The following is a 20,801-nucleotide window of genomic DNA, read 5'->3' on the forward strand; positions in this document are numbered from 1 at the left end:
GTACACTAGTTTGAGTCTTCTGGATTTTTCAAACTAATAAGACTGATTGTACCTCAGTGGTTTGCAACTGCTAGCCCCTCTGCTGGAAATGCTCTAGCCTTGTGTCTTGCTCAGCTTGCTCCTTTGTTCTTCAGGTTTCTGCTCTAATGTTATGTTTTTGGGAAACCTTCTGTGCCAGACACTCCCTGTTTGTGCTCAGGTGCATGCTGCCCTTCTGTGTTCTCTCCTGTGTTGCAGGAGCTGCAAGTCAGATTCTGTTGCCAGCAGACTTACAGCTACATTCTGCCAAGGGAGGGAGTCACGCAAGATTATAAGCAAGGAGAAAGAAGCTACCCCAGTTTTGGCAGTGATGGCATCTCCAGCAGAGTCACTCTTGGTGACCATGGAGGTGGCTCCAGAATGCCATGGGCTGTGATCTCACCTACGACAGCACTGACTGTTGACTTCTATGTACCTTGGTGGCATTAGTGGAAGTAATAGATTCCTGTAGAAAGAGCCGGGCGCAGTGGCTCACGCCTGTAATCCCAGCACTTTGGGGGGCCTAGGCAGGTGGATCACGAGGTCAGGAGATCGAGGCCATCCTGGCTAACACTGTGAAACCCCGTCTCTACTAAAAAATGCAAAACAAAATTAGCCGGGTGCAGTGGCGGGCACCTGTAGTCCCAGCTACTCGGGAGGCTGAGGCAGGAGAATGGCATGAACCCGGGAGGCAGAGCTTGCAGTGAGCCGAGATCACACCACTGCACTCCAGCCTGGGCGACAGCGCAAGACTCACTCTCAAAAAAAAAAAAAAAAAAAGAAAAAGATAAAGAAAGAGCATAGCAGCATGGAGAGAGAGAGAAGCCTGGACTCTGATAAATGTGGATTCCAGGGAGCTTTGAATGGCTTTCCAGACTCCTGTGGAGATGGAACTCAGACCAGTACAGTCTCCCATAAGAAAGAGTGAGTTGTGAAGCAGATTTCTGTGGACTCCTTCAGGGATTATAGACTGAATTGTGTCCGCCAAAGTTCACATATTGCGATGTAAACCCTGCTATGTCAGAATGTGACTGTATTTGGAGACAGAGTCTTTAAAGAGGTGATTAAGTTAAAACGAGGTCACTAGAGTGGACCCTACCTCAGTATGACTGGTGTCTTATAAGAAGAGAAAATTTGGTCGCAGATGTGTACAGAAGGAAGACCAAGAGAAGATACAGGGAAAAGATGGCTTTGATGATAAATTTCATGTGTCAACTTGACTGGATCACGGGGTGCCCAGGTATTTGGTTAAACATTATTCTAGGTGCAGCTACAAAGGTGTTTCTGGAAGAAATTAGCATTTGAATCAGTAAACTGAGTAAAGCAGATTTCCCTGCTTGTGTAGGTGGGCCTTATGCAATCTACTGAAGGCCTGAGTAGAGCAAAAGGTGGAGTAAAGGAGAATCCACTCTTGGCTTGACTGCCTTTGAGCTTGGACATCAGTCTTCCCCTGCCTTCAGGCATAGACTTGGGCTGGAACTTACACAGTTGTATAAGTTCTCGGACCTTTGGACTTGGACTGAAACAAGACCGTCTGCTTTTCTGGATCTCTAGCTTGCTGACTGAAGATCTTAGGGCTTCTCAGCCTCCACAACCATGTGAGCCTATTCTTTGTAATCTCTTTTTCTCTCTCTCTATTAAACTTTTCATCCATCCTATTGGTTCTGTTTCCCTGGAGAACTCAGACTGATACAAAGACCATCTACGAGTCAAGGAGAGAAACCTCAGGAGAAACCAAACCTTGATCTCAGACTTCTGGCTATCAAGACTGAGAGAAAATAAATTTCTGTTGTTTAAGCCACCCAGCCTGTGGTGCTTTGTTATGGTCGCCTTAGGAAACCACAGTTGGTAGTGGCTTCTTGCAGCACCTGCTCTCTGAGTGGTGGTACTTCTCTTTCCTTCTTTTCATTTTGTTTCTCTAGTCTTCTTTTTACACTTTAAAACAATATCCATGGTATTAAATTACTTTGTGCTTAGAATACCTAAGATGGTTTTCTTCTCCTGCCTAAACCCTGACTGATACAGTACTAGCTACCAAGGATAATAGCACATAATGCTGGATCAAACCACATTTATTGAAATTGATTCAATTGCCAGAACTTTTGAAATCTATGCATTATTTTGAGCAGCTGAAGTGGTTACTGTCAGTTTGTTTGTTTAGTTGACTGAAATCTGGAGCTGACAGTAGCCTAATTCCATGAAGTTAAGGTGCCATAATTTTCTGGTATAATGGAAAGGAAAGAATCCAAAGGCTTTGGGAGAAGAATGTTGAAATACATTTCTCAAGTGAAATTTCCTTCATCGTGTCTGCAGGAAGGCCTAGAGTATTAAGAAATGCAGCTGGGTGCACTGGCTCATGCCTGTAATCCCAGCACTTTGGAAGACCGAGGCAGGTGAATCACCTGAGACCAAGAGTTTGAGACCAGTTGGGCCAACATGGAGAAACTCCATCTCTACTAAAGATACAAAAATTAGCTGAGTGTGGTGGTGTGTACCTGTAATCCCAACTACTTAGGAACCTGAGGCAGTAGAATCATTTGAACCCAGGAGGCAGAAGCAGAAGTTGCAGTGAGCCGAGATCGCGCCACTGCACTCCAGCCTGGGCAACAGAGTGAAACTCTGTCTCAAAAAAAAAGAAATGCATTGACAAGAGAAGCATAATCATTCCATAAAGCTCTGTAGTGTCCATCTCCTGCCAACTGCAAGTGAAAGTGATATATGCCACTATTATAGGACACCCCAGAGTGGCTGAGACCTTGTGGCAGCACTTGAGTACCGGGGACAACATTCGCTCAGTTACTGAAATGGTTAGAATGGTGGAGCAGGAATCAGAATGCTGTGACCCAATGTGGCTATTTGGTCAGTGTCTTTAGGACCCATAGATGGGCAACCAGTTGGAGTAGTACTAATAATCAGAAATATTTGTGATCTAGACAACAGGCATTTTTATTGTCAGCTTGTCATGACAGTAGAGTTTTGTCCCATCACCCTAATCTCTGGCAAGCCAATTCAAAAACTTTAAGTCTTTTGAGTGAAGGAGAGATGGAACCTCTTTGAGGAGGTGCTTAACGATGCCACCACAATTCTCTAGTGTAAATATTCCTGCAAGATTCCCCCAAAGGACCTGCATCCACATATTGGGATGACAATGACTTGAAGAAGGGGAAATACAGCATCTTTAGGAATTGTAGATAATACATTTGAATTAATGTTAATATCTGGTGACCTGCAATGCATCCATGATCTGCCAGAGCTGGGGCTTATGGAGGTGGGAGACAGATGGAGGTTTGGTCTAAATCCATCTCACGGTGGGTCTAGAAAATCTTTGAGTCTTCCTCAGGGTTACTTCCAAAGTTTTTGAATGCACGATTGGAATTGGCCTATGGGTAACTGGCAGAATTATTATATCGAGTCCCTGATTTATGGACTAAGGACGACTGAGGTAGAAAGATTCAAGCAAAAGTCCCTGGGATGGTAAACCAAAGTGAATGTCATACACTTGATGAACTACAAGAGCCAGTGCCCCAGCCAAAGACTTGAAAGATGCAGGGATGGTGATTCCTCCCATATCCCCTCTTATTGTGCCTATTGACCTGGCCAGAAGGCAGATGGGTCTTGCGGAATGACTATACATTTTTAAAAATGTGATCAGAAGTGATGACAATCGCAGCAGTCCTCTAGTGGGAGCAGGTGCTGCTGGAGACTGAGCCAGCTGTTCATCCAACTTTCTACTCTTTTATGGCATGCTGCTCTGGATGTCCACCATTATAACCTGGGCTTCAGATAATATCCAGCTAATAATGAGCAGCAGTGATTGAATGGCATTGGGTTCTGTGGTCAGGTATTTAGTCTCAACTAGAGCTCAGCAGTAAGCTGGAAGCTGTTTCTCAAATGATTATTTGAAGAGGATCACATGACTTTGCTTTAAAACCTTAGAGGTTTGTACTACTACTAGGGTTAGCCAGAGATTCCATACAGTGTCCTTATCTGCCACAAACACAGTGTGCGTCACTAAATCTTCCAGATTATATGGCCCAAGTGGCTGGACAGCTTTCACTGATTGGACTAATTGCAGTGTCTTCTCTTGCTCTCAGCCTAATTCACATCTGGACTTACAGGTTTCTTGGTAAATGAGTTAGAGTTACACACTTAAATGTGGTACATGTGGAGCATGACCTCACATTTCAATTTGCTGTCAAAACAACAACAACAAACAAGGCCAAAAAAATCCCCCAAAATAACCCAACAATTTTCCCATGCCAGTCCTAGTTGATTATAAAAGATAAAAATCTCAACCAACCAAGCTCCTTAATGTTTTATTCATCTGGACACACACTTTCACTCTTACAGAGATCTTCATCATTGGATGCCCTGGATCAAAAAAAAAAAAAAACTGACTCTTTTATAGAACTTCAATATGTTACTCTCTTGGACAAATACTGTGAACTTTTATAGATATTTAATATTTATTGGGCAAACATGTAACCTCTTTTGAATGTATGTTATCAGTTCCCATTTCAAATAGCCTGTTTGGAAAATATCTAATATTTATGATGGCAAAGTCTAATCTCACCTTTCTGTTGAATATCAAGAAGTTTCATCTCTCCTTCTAGGGCTTCCTCCCTCAATGACTTCAAGGAAATTCTCAGAGAATTCTTGGATTATATTTATATAGGAATGAAATGTTGATGAAAACAGTCTGTTTTCATGCTGTTGATAAAGACATACCCAAGACTGGGCAATTTACGAAAGAAAGAAGTTTAACGGACTCACAGTTCATGTGGCTGGGGAGGCCTCACAATCATGGAAGAAGGTGAAAATCACATCTCACATGGCAGCAGACAAGAGAAGAGAACTTGTGCAGGGAAACTCCCCTTTATAAAACCATCAGATTTTGTAAGACTTATTCACTATCCTGAGAACAACACGGGAAAGACTCACCCCCATGATTCAATTACCTCCCACCAGGTCCCTCCCATGACACGTGGAAATTGAGGGTGCTACAATTCAAGATGAGATTTGGGTGGGGGCACAGCGAAACCATATCAGTAGTCAATGCCCAAAGCTGGTAAACACGTATCATCTTCCTTCCTATAAAGCAGTTTGTGTAAATAAGAGTCTTATTCTTAAATTTCTACAATAATCTCCACCTCCCATTTCCAAATGCTTTTCTAAGCCTAGAGAATGGAAAATCTGTTAAAGAATTAAATGTAAGGATCCAGTTTATTGGTACATTAGTTAAAGTCATACATTGGTCCCCACTCTATTGCCATTTTACCCACAGACAGAAGAAAGGATGTAGATATGGAGACCAGAAACGGGTTACAATGAAAGGAGAGAAGAAATCCTGGAGTGGTGGGAATTTGTGGGAAGGAAAGTGATGGAGAAAGGGTAGGGAGAAAAGCTCCTGAAACTGAAGCCATCCTGATCCTATTCCACCGGAAGAGCAGGGCATTAGAGAAGAAAATGACTGGTTTGAAGGAATCACACCACCTACCCTTGACAGGAAATCAGACCCAGGCTGGGTGTGTGTGGGCTGTTCTAATTGCTGTCCTACCACAGCAAATTGCTTAGTGACATTAAACCTGTTTTGCTGGCTCTTGTTCTCACTTCCCAACACTGGATCATCAGCCTCCTGAAAAGCACCCACCCAGCCCTGTAGGTTTCTTGCCTGTCCTTTCTGTGACTCTAATATCCTCCTGTTTCTTCTTTTCCTCATCTGATTTCACTCACTGCTTTCTGTGGCTGGAGCCCCCTTGGCCTAAGGGCTTTGAAAAGCCACAGCCATGGCTTCTGGAGCCTTTGAACCTGTCCCCTCCATCTCTGCCACTCCTGCTGAAGTTGAGTTGCATTAATTCCCATATACCAAAGCCAGCACCATGCAGAGACATATGGGTGCCTGGAGCTAAAGAAAAAATGTGCATCCCATCAACATATTCTCATCTGTCTTTGATGATATTTTATTTTAGAATACTAAAGAAGTTGAAAAATATTGAAAAGTTGATAGACAAATATATTAAAACTTAAAACATTGCTGCAAATTTAAATATTGTATTTGTATTCCAAAAAGAATCTATTATAATTTGACTTTCCTGCCTCTGATGGAAGCCAAAACATCAATAGTATCCCTGAAATTTATTCTGGAAAAATACAATCATTAAAAAAGTAAGGCTTGGCATGACCCTGTTGGATCCTGTCTTTATTTTTAAATTCTGATATTTTGTTTATCCTGGATTTTTTCCACTGATTTTGTTTTTCTAAAAAAAAATTGCATTAAAATAATTTTTGTCTTAATTACTGAATTTTGGGGGCACTCCTTCAAATTTTAGGCCCAAGGCAAGCGTTTCTCCTACTTCATCCTTATCCTGGCACTGACAAAGCTATGCTTGTGTTCTATTTTTTTATTATTATTATTTTTAGTTACAGGGTCTTGCTGTGTTTCCCATGCTGGTCTTGAACTCCTAACCTCAAGTGATCCTCCCAAAGTAGCTGGGATTACAGGCAGTGCTGTGTTCTACATCAGAGGGAGCAGAGGGCTTGCCTGCTGATGTTAGCAGAACACCTGGATGGGTTACTCCAACAGGCAGATAAAACACACGCTTGAGGCACCTGCAAAGTAGGCACACCAAAACCCCTGGTATGATGGGGGTGGTAAGGAAGGCTCAGGGCTGATTTAATTTATAGGAACATGGGCGGGAAGGGCCACTGCATCATGAAACATTTTCTGCAAAGGGTCAGATAGCAAATTTTTTGGACTTCACTGCACAAAAGTGGGACATATTCATCTCTGTCTCTGTATCACTAAAGTATGCATAGACAATACATTAATTCATGGGCATGTCTCTATATTCCAATACAATTTTATTTACAAAAACAGGTGGAGGTCAAGATTTGGCTGTACGCTGTGGTTTGTTGACCCTTGTCCTAGAATACCCTATATCAAACAAAATCTATCATCACAAAAATTAATTTTCTTCCAAAAACTTACCTCTGACCTACCTCAAAAACCCCACTAGCACAATTCTCTGACCATATCAAGATCCACTGACTCCACCACTTTTCCACTTTTCATCCTCCCTCTCCCTCATGGACTCACTTCCCTCCTCATCCCACATGGTTCCATGAACTGTCAATAACACTGTAAATATAATAGTTCCTTGCTCACACTGGGAATTCTCTTGCTATGTCCCCCTCACCCCATTTACATATCTGGCAAACTCTCAGCCCTGGGTAAATCTGACATTTGGCTTTTTCTGAGTATTTACACTACCTTGCAGACTGGTCTTGCTCTAAATTGATGTTCACACATTTCAAATAGGCCCCCATTCACTCTATTGCATTTCCCTCATCGATTGCTCTCCTACTCAGAGTGAACTTGTCCTCATCTCCCCCTTGGAAAACCTCTACCCCTAACCCTCTGCCCAATATCCACTGATGATATCACCTCTTATTTCAGTGAGACAATACAAGCAATACAAAGAGAACTGCCTCATCTTATCACCACCAGATCCACCAACCAACCTGCAGGAGCCTCTTTTCTGCCCCAGGGTGAGCAACCCCTGCTTCCATACAAGGATCATTCCTGTTAGAAACCCTCCTTGGCCCTACACCAATTCTAGTTTATGTTCCATGTCTGTGTCTTCCTTAAAAGCAACTCTCCTAGAAAGGCTTGTCTATGCTTTATTTCTCCACATCTTCGCTTCCTGTTCTGTCCTCCACCATCTCCATTCCATCTTGCTATCATCAAGAGTCAATTCTCTTTCACTATCTGACTCAACCCTCAACAACACTTCTTTCTTCTCAAAACTATGTCTTTGCTTTGATTCTGGAATACCATGCTCTGTTTTTTTCTCTTACCTCTCTGGCCACTCCTTGTTAGTTTCTTTTTTTGCTCCTGTTATTAAATCCTGGAGTTCCCCAGAATTCAATCTTAAGATCTCTTTTCATTTTCCAAGTGATCTCAAATAATGGCTTGATTTTAAATATCATCTGTATGCTGGTATCTCCTAAATTTATATCTCAAGTCTTGACATCATCCCCTACTTCCAGACTTGTAAATCTGTCTACTCAATAGGTAAGCTTGAATATTTAATAAACATTATAAATTTAACAGGTCCAGGGCAGAACGTGGTCAACCACCATTTTCCAAACCCCTTCATCTCTCATTAAATGATATTGCCGTTTATCTGGTTGTTCAGGTCAATATTTTGGAGGCATTTTAACTCTTCTCTTTCTTTCATACCTCACATACAATTATTCAACTATGTCTTCAAAATACATTCCAAATCTTTTTATTCACCCTAATCTCCACTGTTAACCATCTTATTCTGTGCCACTTGTGGTTGTTTTCAAATTTGAAAATTATTTGGGCCAGGCGCGGTGGCTCAAGCCTGTAATCCCAGCACTTTGGGAGGCCGAGACGGGCGGATCACGAGGTCAGAAGATCGAGACCATCCTGGCTAACATGGTGAAACCCCGTCTCTACCAAAAAATACAAAAAACTAGCCGGGCGAGGTGGCAGGCGCCTGTAATCCCAGCTACTCGGGAGGCTGAGGCAGGAGAATGGCATGAACCCGGGAGGCGGAGCTTGCAGTGAGCTGAGATCCGGCCACTGCACTCCAGCCTGGGCGACAGAGCAAGACTCCGTCTCAAAAAAAAAAAAAGAAAATTATTTGCTTCTCTCCCTTCAAAATTTGGATTTTAATTCTCATGCTCTTGAATGTGAGTTATACTTAGTGTTTCATTTCTAATGGATGCAATGTGGTGGAAGTGAGGCTATGAAATCGCTTGTTCTGGGGAAAACCAGCTGCCATGTCAGAACGACGTGTAAGCAGCCCTTTGGAGAAGTCCAAGTGTGAAGAACTGAGGCTTTCTGTTAACAGCTGTGTGAGTGACCCATCCTGGAAGTGGATCCATCAGCCCAAGTCAAGCCTTCAGATAATGTTAGCACTGGCTGACCCCTTGACTGTAGCTTCATGAGAAACCCTGAACCAGAATTACTCAGCTAAGTGACTTCTGGAATATAAATACGTGAGATAATAAATGTTTATTATTTTAAGCTTTAAATTTTGGGGATAATTTGTTATTTAACAATAGATAAATAATATACTTTATTAATTTCCTAGGGTTGCCCTAACAAATTACTACAAACTAGGCAGGTTAAAACAAGAGGAATTTGTTCTCAAACAGTTCTGGAGGATAGATGTCTGAAATAAAGATGTTGGTAGGGCTACACTCTCTCTCTGAAAGATCTAGGGAGGATTCCCTCCTGCTTCTTCCAGCTTCTGGTGGGCCTAAGCATCCCTTGGTTGTAGCTCCGTTACATCATTCTCTGCTCCAATCTTTACGTGGCTTTCTCCACTGCCTCTGTGTCTTCTTCTCTTCCATCTCTTATAAGGACGCTTGTCTTTAGATTTAGGACCTACCAGGATAATCCAGAACGATCTCACCTTGAGATCCTTAACTTGATTACATCTGCAAAGACTTATTTTCCAAATAAAGTCACAGTCATAGGTTGCAGGAGTTAGGATGTAGACGTATCATTGGGACGACCAGTTTTAAATCCACTACATACACCATCATCATTTCTTATCAGGATGGCATCTTAACAGGTCTCTGTATTTCTATTTTTACACACACACACACACACACACCACGTATGGTTTCTTCTGTATACAGCAGCCTGAATGGTCTTTTCAACACGTAGTCATATCATGACACTCCCCTCTAATGAATTCTTAACACATTTAGAATAAAATTCAAACTCCTTCTATGGTTAGCAGGGTAGGTAGATTTGGCCTAGCCTATCTCTGGACTAATTTGTTCAGATACTACTGATGTCATCTATGGTCATAGGTGACCCTCAGGGAGAGAAGAACAAGGGCCAAGAAAGTTATCATGACAATAGAAGGTCAGTCATTCACAGGAGGAGTATGTGAATAACACACATCCAGAGGCTTAAGCTGAAATCAGTATGTAAGTTCCACGGTGGATGGAAGGAATATATAGGGAATGGAATGGCTAAAAACGCTTTCAGGGGTTGAGACTCAGAAGGATAGGAAAGAGTAGACATCAGAGGGAGAAGTCAGAGATACACCTGTGGAGTTTAGCATAAATGACTGAATCCATGGAGGAGGCATAGCATTGTTACAACCACTGGTATTAGTGTATTCCTTCCTCATTCCTCCTCTGCATTCCTGGATCCTGCACATGTGTAGTGATACCAGGAAGATGTAAGACTCCACAGAGGATTGTAACTGAACTTCAGCAGTTACTCCGGGTTCAGAATATAAGGACTTTTGAAAAAATGAATTGCCCAGATATGTGAATATTAGAGTGGTGGAATAAAATAAATATGAGTTAGACATCTATTTTCAAATCCCAATTCTTCCACTTACTAGGTACGGACTTGTTTAAATTACCTGCCCTCTTTGACTCTCATTTTGCAGAATTCTTCTGCAAAATGGGGATAATAATACCTCTGCTGAATGCTCTGGATTGGGCCGCTCAGCCTCCATTTCAGCAGTCTTCTCATTGGAGAGGTTGAAAAACTAAAAACCACATTTCCCAGATTACTCTGTGGCCAGAGCTTAGGATGTGAATTCAGTTATATCAATCATACAATTCGGCACTTATATAATTTTTAGAAAGTTAGAGGTGAAATGTAAGTGAAATTTTCCTGCAAGAAGGTTGTAGAAACCTATGACACTCCTACAGATTGCTCGAAGGTTCCAGTCCCAGCTTCCTGGAGGTAGAAGAAGTGGTAGTGTCCACACTACTTCTCCTCATTTTTAAAATTTTTTTCATTTTTAATTTTTGTGGCTACATAGTAGGTGTATATACTTATGGGGTCAATGTGATGTTTTGATACAGGCAGATGATGTGTAATAATCACATTATGGAAAATAGGGTATCCATCCCCTGACACATTTATTCTTTGTGTTATAAACAATCCATTTATACTCTTTTAGTTGTTTTAAAATGTACAGTTAAATTGTTATTGACTATACTCACTCTGCTGTGTTATCAAATATGAGTTCATACTTATTCTTTCTATTTATTATACCCATTAAACACCCCTATCTCTCCCCACCCCACCCAACAGCCCACTACTTTTTCCAGCCGCTGGTAACCATCCGTCTACTCTTTATCTCCATGAGTTCAATTGTTTTGATTTTTAGATCTCAAGAGTAAGTGAGTACAAGTGATGTTTGTCTTTCTATGCATGGCTTATTTCCCTTAACGTAATGACTTCCCGTTCTATCCATGTTGCTGCAAATGACAGAATCTCATTCTTCTTATGGCTGAATAGTAAGTACTCCATTGTGTATATTTACCACATTTTCTTTATTCATTCATCTGTTGATGACACTTAGGTTGCTTCCAAATCTTGGCTATTGTAAACAGTGCTGCAACAAACATAGGAGTGCAGCTATCTGTTGGATAGACTGATTTCCTTTCTTTTGAGTTTTTACCCAGCAGTGGGATAGCTGAATCACATGGTAGCTCAATTTTTAGTTTTTTGAGGAGCCTCCAAACTGTTCTCCATAGTGGTTGTACTAATTTACATTCCCACCAACAGTGTATAGGGTTCACTTTTCTTCACATCCTTGCCAGCGTTTGTTATTGCTGTCTTTTAGATATAAGCCATTTCAACTGGGGACAGATTATATCTCACTGTATTTTTGATTTCCATTTTTCTGATGATCAGTGATGTTGAGCACATTTTCATATGCCTATTTGCCATTTGTATGTATTCTTTTGAGAAATGTCCTTGAGAAATGTCTATTCAAATTTTTTGCCCATTTTTGATTGGATTATTAGACTTTTTACTATAGAGTTATTTGAGCTCCTTCTATCTTCTGTTTATTAATCTCTCATCAGATGGGTAGTTTGCAAATATTTTCTCGCATTCTGTGGGTTGTCCCCTCACTTTATTGATTGTATCCTTTGCTGTTCAGAAACTTTTCAATTTGTTGATTCCATTTGTTCATTTTTGCTTTGGTTGCCTGTGCTCATGATACTTTTGCCCAGACCAATGTCTTAGAGATTTTCCCCAATGTTTTCTTGTACTAGTTTCACTATTTTAGGTCTTACATTTAAGTCTTTAGTCCATTTTGATTTTATTTTTGTATATGGTGAGAGATGGGGTCTAAGTTTCATTCTTCTGCGTCTGGATATCCAATTTTCTCAGCATCATTTATTGAAGAGACTATCTTTTTCCCAGCATATATTCTTGGTACCTTTGTACCAAGTTCACTGTAGGTGTGTGAATTTGTTTCTGTGTTCTCTATTCTGTTCCATTGATCTATGAGTCTGTTTTTATGCCAGTACCATGCTCTTTTGGTTACTATAGCTCTGTAGTATATTTTTTAGTCAGGTAATGTAATTTTTCCAGTTTTGTTCTTTTTGCATAGGATAGTTTTGGCTATTCTGGGTCTTTTGTGGGTCTATGTAAATTTTAGAATTGTTTATTTGTGCTTATATGAAGAACATTGTTGGTATTTTGTAAGAGATTTGCACTGAATCTGTAGATTGCTTTGGACTTTTTAACAGTATTGATTCTTCCAATGCAGGAACATGGAATATCTTTCGATTTTTTTTGTGTCTTCTTTAACTTATTTCATTTGTGTTTTTTATTCATTGTTGATATCTTTCACTTCTTTGGTTAAGTTAATTACTAGGTATTTAATTTTATGTGTGTCTATCAGAAATTGGATTACCTTTAAAATTTATTTTTCAGATTGTTCACTATTGGGATATAGAAATGCTACTGATTTTTGTATGTTAATTTTGTATCCTGCAACTTTACTGAATTTGTTTATCAGCTCTAACAGTTTTTTGATGGAGTCTTTAGTTTTTTCCAAATATAAGATTATATCATCTGCAAACAAGGATAATTTGACTTCTTCCTTTTCAATTTGGACGTCCTACATTTCTTTCTTTTTTCAGATGGCTCTAGCTAGGACTTTCAGTACTATGTTGAATAAGAGTGGTGAAAGTGGGCATTCTTGTTGTGTTCCAGCTCTTAGAGGAAAGGTTTTCAGTTTTTTCCCATTCAGTATGATACTAGTGGTGGGTCTGTCATTGATGGCTTGTATTATGTTGAGGTATGTTTCTTCTACGCCAAGGTTTTCAAGTGAATTTATCATGAAGGGATGTTGAATTTTATGAATGCTTTTTCAGCATCAATTGAAATGATCACATGGTTTTATCCTTCATTCTGGTGATGTGATGTATCACATTGATTAATTTGCATATGTCTAACCATTCTTACATCTGTGGGATAAATGCCACTTGGTCATGATGAATGATCTTTTTGATATATTCTTAAATTCAGTTTGCTAGTAGTTTGCTGAGAATTTTTACATCAATATTCATCAGAGATATGGCCTGTAGATTTCTTTTTATGATGTATCTTTGTCTGGTTTTGGTATTAGGGTAATACTGCCCTTGTATAATAAGTTTGGAAGTATTCCTTCCTTATCTATGTTTTGAAATAGTTTGAGTAGAATTGGTATTAGTTCTTCTTTAATTGTCTGGTAGAATTCAGCAGTGAAGCCATTAGGTCCCAGGCTTTTCTTTACCGGGAGACTTTTGTTATGGCTTCTATCTTGTTACTTGTTATTGGTATGTTTAGGTTTTGGGTTTCTTCATGGTTGAAAAAATTCAACCATGAAGAAATTCAACCATGGTAGGTAGGTTGTGTAGGTTGTGTTTAGGAATTTGTCCATTTCTTCTGGATTTTCCAATTTATTGGCATATAGTTGTTCATAGTAGACACTAGTGATCCTTTGAATTTCTGTGAAATCAGTTGTAATGTCTCCTTTTTCTTTTCTGAGTTTGGATGTTTTCTCTTGTTTTATTTATTTGTCTAAATGTTTGTCAATTTTGTTTAACTTTTCAAAAAAATCAACTTTTTTTCATTGATCTTTTGTATTATTTCCTTCATTTCAATTTCATTTATTTCTGCTCTGATCTTTATTTTTAATATTAATTTTCTTCTATTTTTTGGTTCAGTTTGCTCTTGCTTTTCTAGCTCTTTAAGGTGTATCATTCTATTGTTTATCTGAAGTTTGTCTTCTTTTTGAAGTAGGCACTTACAGCTATAACATTCCATCTTAGTACTGCTTTTGCTGTATCTCACAGGCTTTGGTATGTTGTGTTTCCATTATGACTTGTTTCAAGAAAATTTTCAATTTTCTTTTAAATTTCTTCATTGGCCCCACTGGTCATTCAGGAGCACATTGTTTAATTTCAATGTATTTGTATAGTTTCCAAAATTCCTCTTGTTGTTGATTTCTAGTTTTATTGCATTGTGGTCAGTGAAAGTGCTTGATATTATTTCAATCTTGTTTATTATTTTGACTTGTTTTGTGACCCAACACTGTCAAGGATTTGTCCTTGAGGATGATCCATGTGCTGAGGAAAAGAATGTATATTTTTTCAGCCATTGGATAAAATGTTCCAAAAATATCTATTAGGTCCATTTGATCTATAGTGCAGATTAAGTCCAGTGTTTCTTTGTTGGTTTTCTGTCTGGAAGATCTTTCCAATGCTGAAAATGGAGTGTTGTAGTCTTTAGTTATTATTGTATTGAGGCCTGACTTTCTCTCTAGCTCTAATGGTATTTGCTTTATATATCTGGGTGATCCAGTGTTGGGTGCACATATATTTAAAATTGTTATATTCTCTTGCTGAAATGACCCCTTTATTATTGATAGTGACAGGAGGCAGTCAAATGCCTAGGCAGATAGGAGCAGGTCTTCAATGAAACGCCACCTCCAAGTTGAAGACAGTTTAAAGCCTGAAAGCCAAGCTACAATTTAAATCCATGGACTGATTGAGAACCTGTCTTTCCATTTGGCATGCTTTCCTCTGATCCCCACCCTTCACCTATTTTACATATACCTACCCTTTCCTAATTGGTTTTCTACACTGTTGTGCCCACCTTCGAGTGGTGTCTTTGCTTTAAACTTTTTTGCATGCTCACAAACCGATCAGCATACGCTCCCTGTTCTGAGTCTATAAAAAGCCCCGGACCCAGCCATACTGAGAGGCAAAAAACCCACCTGACTGCAGGGGTGGAGTACCACCCCCCAACATCCCCTCTCCACTGAGAGCTATTTCGTCACTCAATAAAATTCTTCTCCACCCATCCTTACCTTTCAGTCATCAGCATGACCTCATTCTTCTTGGATGCTGGGCAAAGGCTCAAGACCCACCCAGTGTTGGTACCTAGAAAGGCTGTCACACTGGCCCTTTGCCCTTGCCAGAGGACAGCTGCCCCATGCAATGGATCCAGGGGCCAACTGAGCTGCTAACATGTCACTGTCCATTGGGCTGTGGATGGCAGAACTAAAAGAGCTAATTAGCACACTAACACCCACTCTGGGGCTTCAAAATCATGAGCACCCTTGTCTGGGTGCCACTGTATTGCCCTCAAGGTGACATGCTGATCTGGCTGTGGGACCCACATGGAGCTTGCTCCTGTGTCAGTGCTCAGAGTGGTGGGCCGGATCCTGCACTTGCTCGCTTATGTGCTCCCTTCCACAAGAAGCTGAGCATGGTAGGCCAAGTAGATGAGGCACCCCTGCTGTGAGTCTGGCAAAGGGGCCAAGAAAAAGCCTGTGTCATTTAGCAGGCTTGCACAGGATTCCCGAAGGATGAGTAAATGCAAAGCAAGATGCTTCACTTTCTCTGAGGCTTCTTGTCCTCAGACTTTCTGAAGGCAGATGAAGCACTGAACCTCTGATGTAGCTAGTTAAGACTGAATGGCACAACGACACAGAACAGGATGCTGGAGAGGACCCTTCTGTCACTCTTGGGAGTTGGAAATGTCAGTCTCATTCCAATCCAGTCTTTTCTATGATATTTTCCTTCTTGTTTTTGGTGCTGTCATGGTGCCTATGTTGTCTTTTACAATGTTAAGAGTGTTGTTGCAAACTACAGAGATATTACTGAGTAGAATAGGTGTTGGGTCCAGTCATCAAAAATGTAATTCAGAACAGCGTGGTTTCTGTCTGTTCTTAGAGGCAAAAAGGGTACAGTGTTTAAGAGCTTTTTCCTATACAAGAAACTCATTTGCATATAGCAAGAGTCTTTTCCCCCCGAAGCACCTACCCCACCCTACACTTAAGTTGTCTTTTTCTTTTTCTCTACCATGTCAGAAGTTAACACAGTCCTGCAAATACAGGGAGCTTTTCTATGTGAGACTTTTTTTTTCCTTTTGAAATGCGTCTTTTTTCCTTTTGAAGGGCCAGGTCCCCCTTTCTCTCCCTTGTTTGAGGAGGACCCAGTTCCACAGCTTTACCTTAGCATTCAGCTTATGAGAAGGAGGCAGCAAAGGAGCAGCCCCATTGGCTGCTGTTGCAGTCTGGCAAGGGCCACCTGGGTCTTAATTTAATGAGTCCGTGCACCCTCCTGAGGCAGTTATTTGTCCCAAACTCAATTCTGAGCTTCAGGTTAAAGCCCTAGGAAGGAAAACTGGATCTGAGGAATCCAGAGGCATATGGCAATGGAATTCAAGGGACACAGCACAGGTGAGCATTACTAATTCCTGCCGATGAGGCCCCACACCATTTCATGGATGGAGGTCATGCTAGCATCCATGGCATAAATGAGGTTACCGATCGCAGGGAGAATAGACAATGTGTAGGTGAATGCAAATAATTCTTACTCTCTAGGACACCCAATTCCACATGGGTGAAAGTCACACTGGCACTCTGCTGAGTTCGCTGGGACTCAGGGATACAAAGACAGAAGAAAGAAAATGCCTTTTCTTTCTCTCCCTCACATTCCCTGGGTATTTGCTTGGGGAAAAAAGGCACTAAAGGACACCCTTTCCCCTCTTTCCAGAAGGGTAACCAACCATCTTCAGCTACTCTCCATACCGCAGGACACTCCTCTCAGATGCATCTCCAAACTGGGAAAAGTTAATTTTCCCAAATCTTTAACTTTCTGGCTTAACAATGAGCCAGGAAAAATTACAGGTCTAACTGAACAAATCTCTTTAGGAGGGACAATTTTTATAGTATGCAAATAACCTCTTTGTCTGCTCCCCCTTTACAAGACTCCAGAGTCACAAAAGGGCTCCACAGATAAGGGAAGGGAGCCCAGAAGCCTGACATACTGGCAAAAGGGTAAAAGATTGTTTTTTTTTTTTTAACTAGCCAGACTTCTGGCCTTCCTCTCCCTGTGCAAACTGGTAGAATGAATGATAAAAATCACGTTTTATATCCTCTGTAAAGTTTTGATTAATGGGAAAAAGGATGTGTGAGGCTAATCTTAAGCTGTAACAAATCTGTTATACTTTGTGCTAAGAATTTATCTTTCTATGTTTTTCTATCAGAAAGAGGGGTACCTTAGGATAGAATGCATGTCTAGGACCCTGTAATCCTACTTTTCAAACCATCCCAGCAAGCTGGTCAGTAACAAACTTTGCTACAGGTCTCTGAAGGGAAAATAACTGAATGAGGTCTCCATCTTTTTTTATGTCCTTGGGAGCTTGACCACGTAACCATGTGGCAGTACTTTCTTTTGGTGTCTGCCATTTTACAATTGTGGCTCAGGTTCAATCCTGGCTTAGGGAATGAGTACTTGCTGGCTAATATCTGTGGGACTTTTAAATTTGCTGATTCTCTTTCCCTCCCTTAGCTTCCAGCTTCCATTCTTAAATCTTCCTTTCTGTGAACTACCTTTAAAGATTCTAGATTTTGTAAAAACTGCTTACCAGCTCTTTGAAAATACCTTGTACACTCACTGTTAAATCATAACCTTAGTTAAGGCTTGTTGGTTTCACCTGTGAGGTTACTTTTGGTAAAGTTCAAAAGCCAGAAATATTGGCCACTTGGTGTGGCTAAAGTCAGGTAACAAGGGATTTAAAAGGATTTTCTTAAAGAGTGCTATGGTTAAAAGTCAGCTTAATTAAAAGTGGATATTGACACTATAGGTATATTTAAAAGGCTTTTATGTTTTTCTCTTCTTGGATCTTGTTTCACTGAAAAAGAGTTTTGTTCTTCTCAGCCAACTGAATTATTTTTCTCAATTTTGTCTTGTCACTCTTAATGCATGCACAAGAGGCCCTAAGATAACTTCTGATGGCCTGGGACTCCCTGGAAAAAAACAGAGGAGGCACCATTGACCTTGTTTTGGGAAAAAAAACTTTTGTTTTCCTCATGGATCCCCAAGAATTAAAAGTGGCTAAATCCATCTCAAAATATATTTTTGTCTTTTAGCTATATCTGCTTATTAGGCCCTAGAAACTGCACGTTTTCTTAACCCTGTTTGTTGCAGGGCTCCACCCTGAGGCCAATAATCTAATTAGGAGATTGGCAAATGAAAAAGCTTACAACTACTGGATCTTCTGTCTGTGTAGTTATGTATGTGTTATGTGTATGATGTTTATATAAAAAAGAGCTTTAATTAATTGGCTTAGAGAAAAACACGTGCTTAGATTAAATATTTTTGATGTAAAAAGAAAAGCTGTAATGCCTTTTAGTTCATGTGACTTTAATTTTTGAGAAATAAAAACAGTTTTAAAGGTTGTTAGTAAAATACAAATGTCTTCAAAATGTAAATATGTGGTCTAAATTATGTAGATCAGATACTGGGCTTGTTAAATTCTTTAAGGTTATAAACTGCTTCTTTGGCTTTTGAAAATTGTTCAACTTGCTTGCTTTATGGTTTAGTAAGACCTGGGGACATATGGGATTAAAAATGTCCCTAACTGTGCTGGAAAGAGTTAGACCCTATCTGCGCCTAGTACATAATTAAAATAACTTACGTTTTACATTAAAATTAACAATTGCTAAGAGTTACCATTATAATATGTAATTGAGACTACTGAACATAGATTTACATGCAAGGTGTGTAAGGAAAGTAAAATCTGTTTTTAGTACAAGGTTATAACAAGGTGTGGGAATGTAAATTTTTGTCTAGTTCATGGGGTTAGAGGATTGTTTTAAACGGGATAAAGACAAAGCTGAAGGTTTAAACAAGTTGTGCAAGGTTTGTAAAAATTAGTCTTGCAAAAGAAATTTTGTATGTGAACATATTGACTAAATTCAAAAGAATATTATATGGTTTTTCCCTAAATTGAGCATTAAAATAAAAGAATAAAACAAGATTTTCTTAGGGCACTGATCTGCTCTTTAACAAAAATTTGTAAAGTGTTATAAAAGGCTTACAAGAATCTCACCTCTTGATCAAACTGGTTAAGACTGGATAGAATTATCCATAATATTTCATTAGAATTAGAAAATTGGGGTTGACGTTAATAGCAGACTAATGAAAGGGTGAAATTTGGCTTTCTCTCCCTTGAATGAGATTTTCATGTAATAGTAAAGGATAATAAAAAATTTTTGTTTGCTTTGTGAATTAACTATTGAAAAAAATAAGGAAAAGACAGGAGACAGATTGTTTGGAAAGCTAAGTCTTTCCCCTTAATGAGTAAAGGCTTTTGTCTTTAAAATAATTTTTGAGTAGTAATTTTGGCTAACTAAATGACTTATGGAAATCTGGAATTCTATTTCATAATATGAAATGTTTTAAGCCTCTAACATATTTAACAGGCTTCCCAAAATCAAACTTCAGTTTCAAGGTTGTTTTCTCTGACTCTTAAATTTTGGATGCTACAGAGAGCCCCTGGGTCATCCAAAAGAGAGGTAAACAGGATTATTTGACATGTTTAATTATGCAGAATTGCCAAAATAAAAATAATGTTTAATCTTCTTCAGGTTATGTTTTACTAAGAAATATTAATAAATGTTCCAAAATGGTATGGGATTTCTAAAAAGTTCTAATGTTTAAGTATATGCTATCAATAATAATTAAGGTTATTATGTTAAGTTATTGTAAATCACAGAAATAACCAAATTTCTTTGTCAATTGTGTTTTGACTGTGACTATCTGAAGACGTTTTATTATTTTTTTTTTGTTTGTTTTGTGTTCTTCTCTTCCTTCTTTCTTTCCTTCCTCTCTCTTTTTTAGTGAATCATATCTCTGGTTATATGCTTTAGTTTCTTGGTTTTTAATCCTTTGTGTATTCATTGTATGACATTTGCTTTGAAGTCACCATGAGGCTTACAGATACTGTCTTATAACCCATTATTTCAAGGTGGTAACAACTTAATACCATTTATATAAGCAAAGAAACAAGTAAAAAGAAAACTAATAAAAACTCTACATCTTAAATTTGTCCCCCTGTTTTTCAAGTTTCTGTTGTTTTTGTTTATATCTTAAGGTATTGTCTATGTCCTGAAAAGTTGTTGTAGTTATTATTTTTGATTGGTGTATTGGTTAGTCTTTCTACTTAGGACAAGAGTAGTTAGTAGTTTACAACCTGTAGTTACCGTGTTAGAATATTCAGAGTTTTTCTGTGTACTTACTATTACCAGTGAATTTGTATCTTCAAATGATTTTTTATTGCTCACTAATTTCCTTTTCTTCCTAATTGAAGTACTCTCTGTAGCATTACTTACAGGGTGTGTCTGGTGTTGATGAAATCCTTCAGCTTTTGTTTGTCTGGGAAGATTTTTATTTCTTCTTTATATTTGAAGGATATTTTCCTATATGTACTATTCTAGAATAAAAGTTTTTTCCTTCAGCCCTTTAAATATGTCATGCCACTTTCTCCTGGCCTATAAGGTTTCCACTAAAAAGTCTGTTCTGAGTTCAAGCTCCATTGTATGTTATTTGTTTTTTTACTCTTGCTGCTTTTAGGATCCTTTCTTTATCCTTGACTTTTGGGAATTTAACTATTAGATGGCTTAAAGTAGTCTTCT

The sequence above is a fragment of the Colobus angolensis genome, unplaced genomic scaffold (assembly GCF_000951035.1).
Source record: "Colobus angolensis palliatus isolate OR3802 unplaced genomic scaffold, Cang.pa_1.0 Scaffold515, whole genome shotgun sequence".
Lineage (NCBI taxonomy): Eukaryota > Metazoa > Chordata > Mammalia > Primates > Cercopithecidae > Colobus > Colobus angolensis.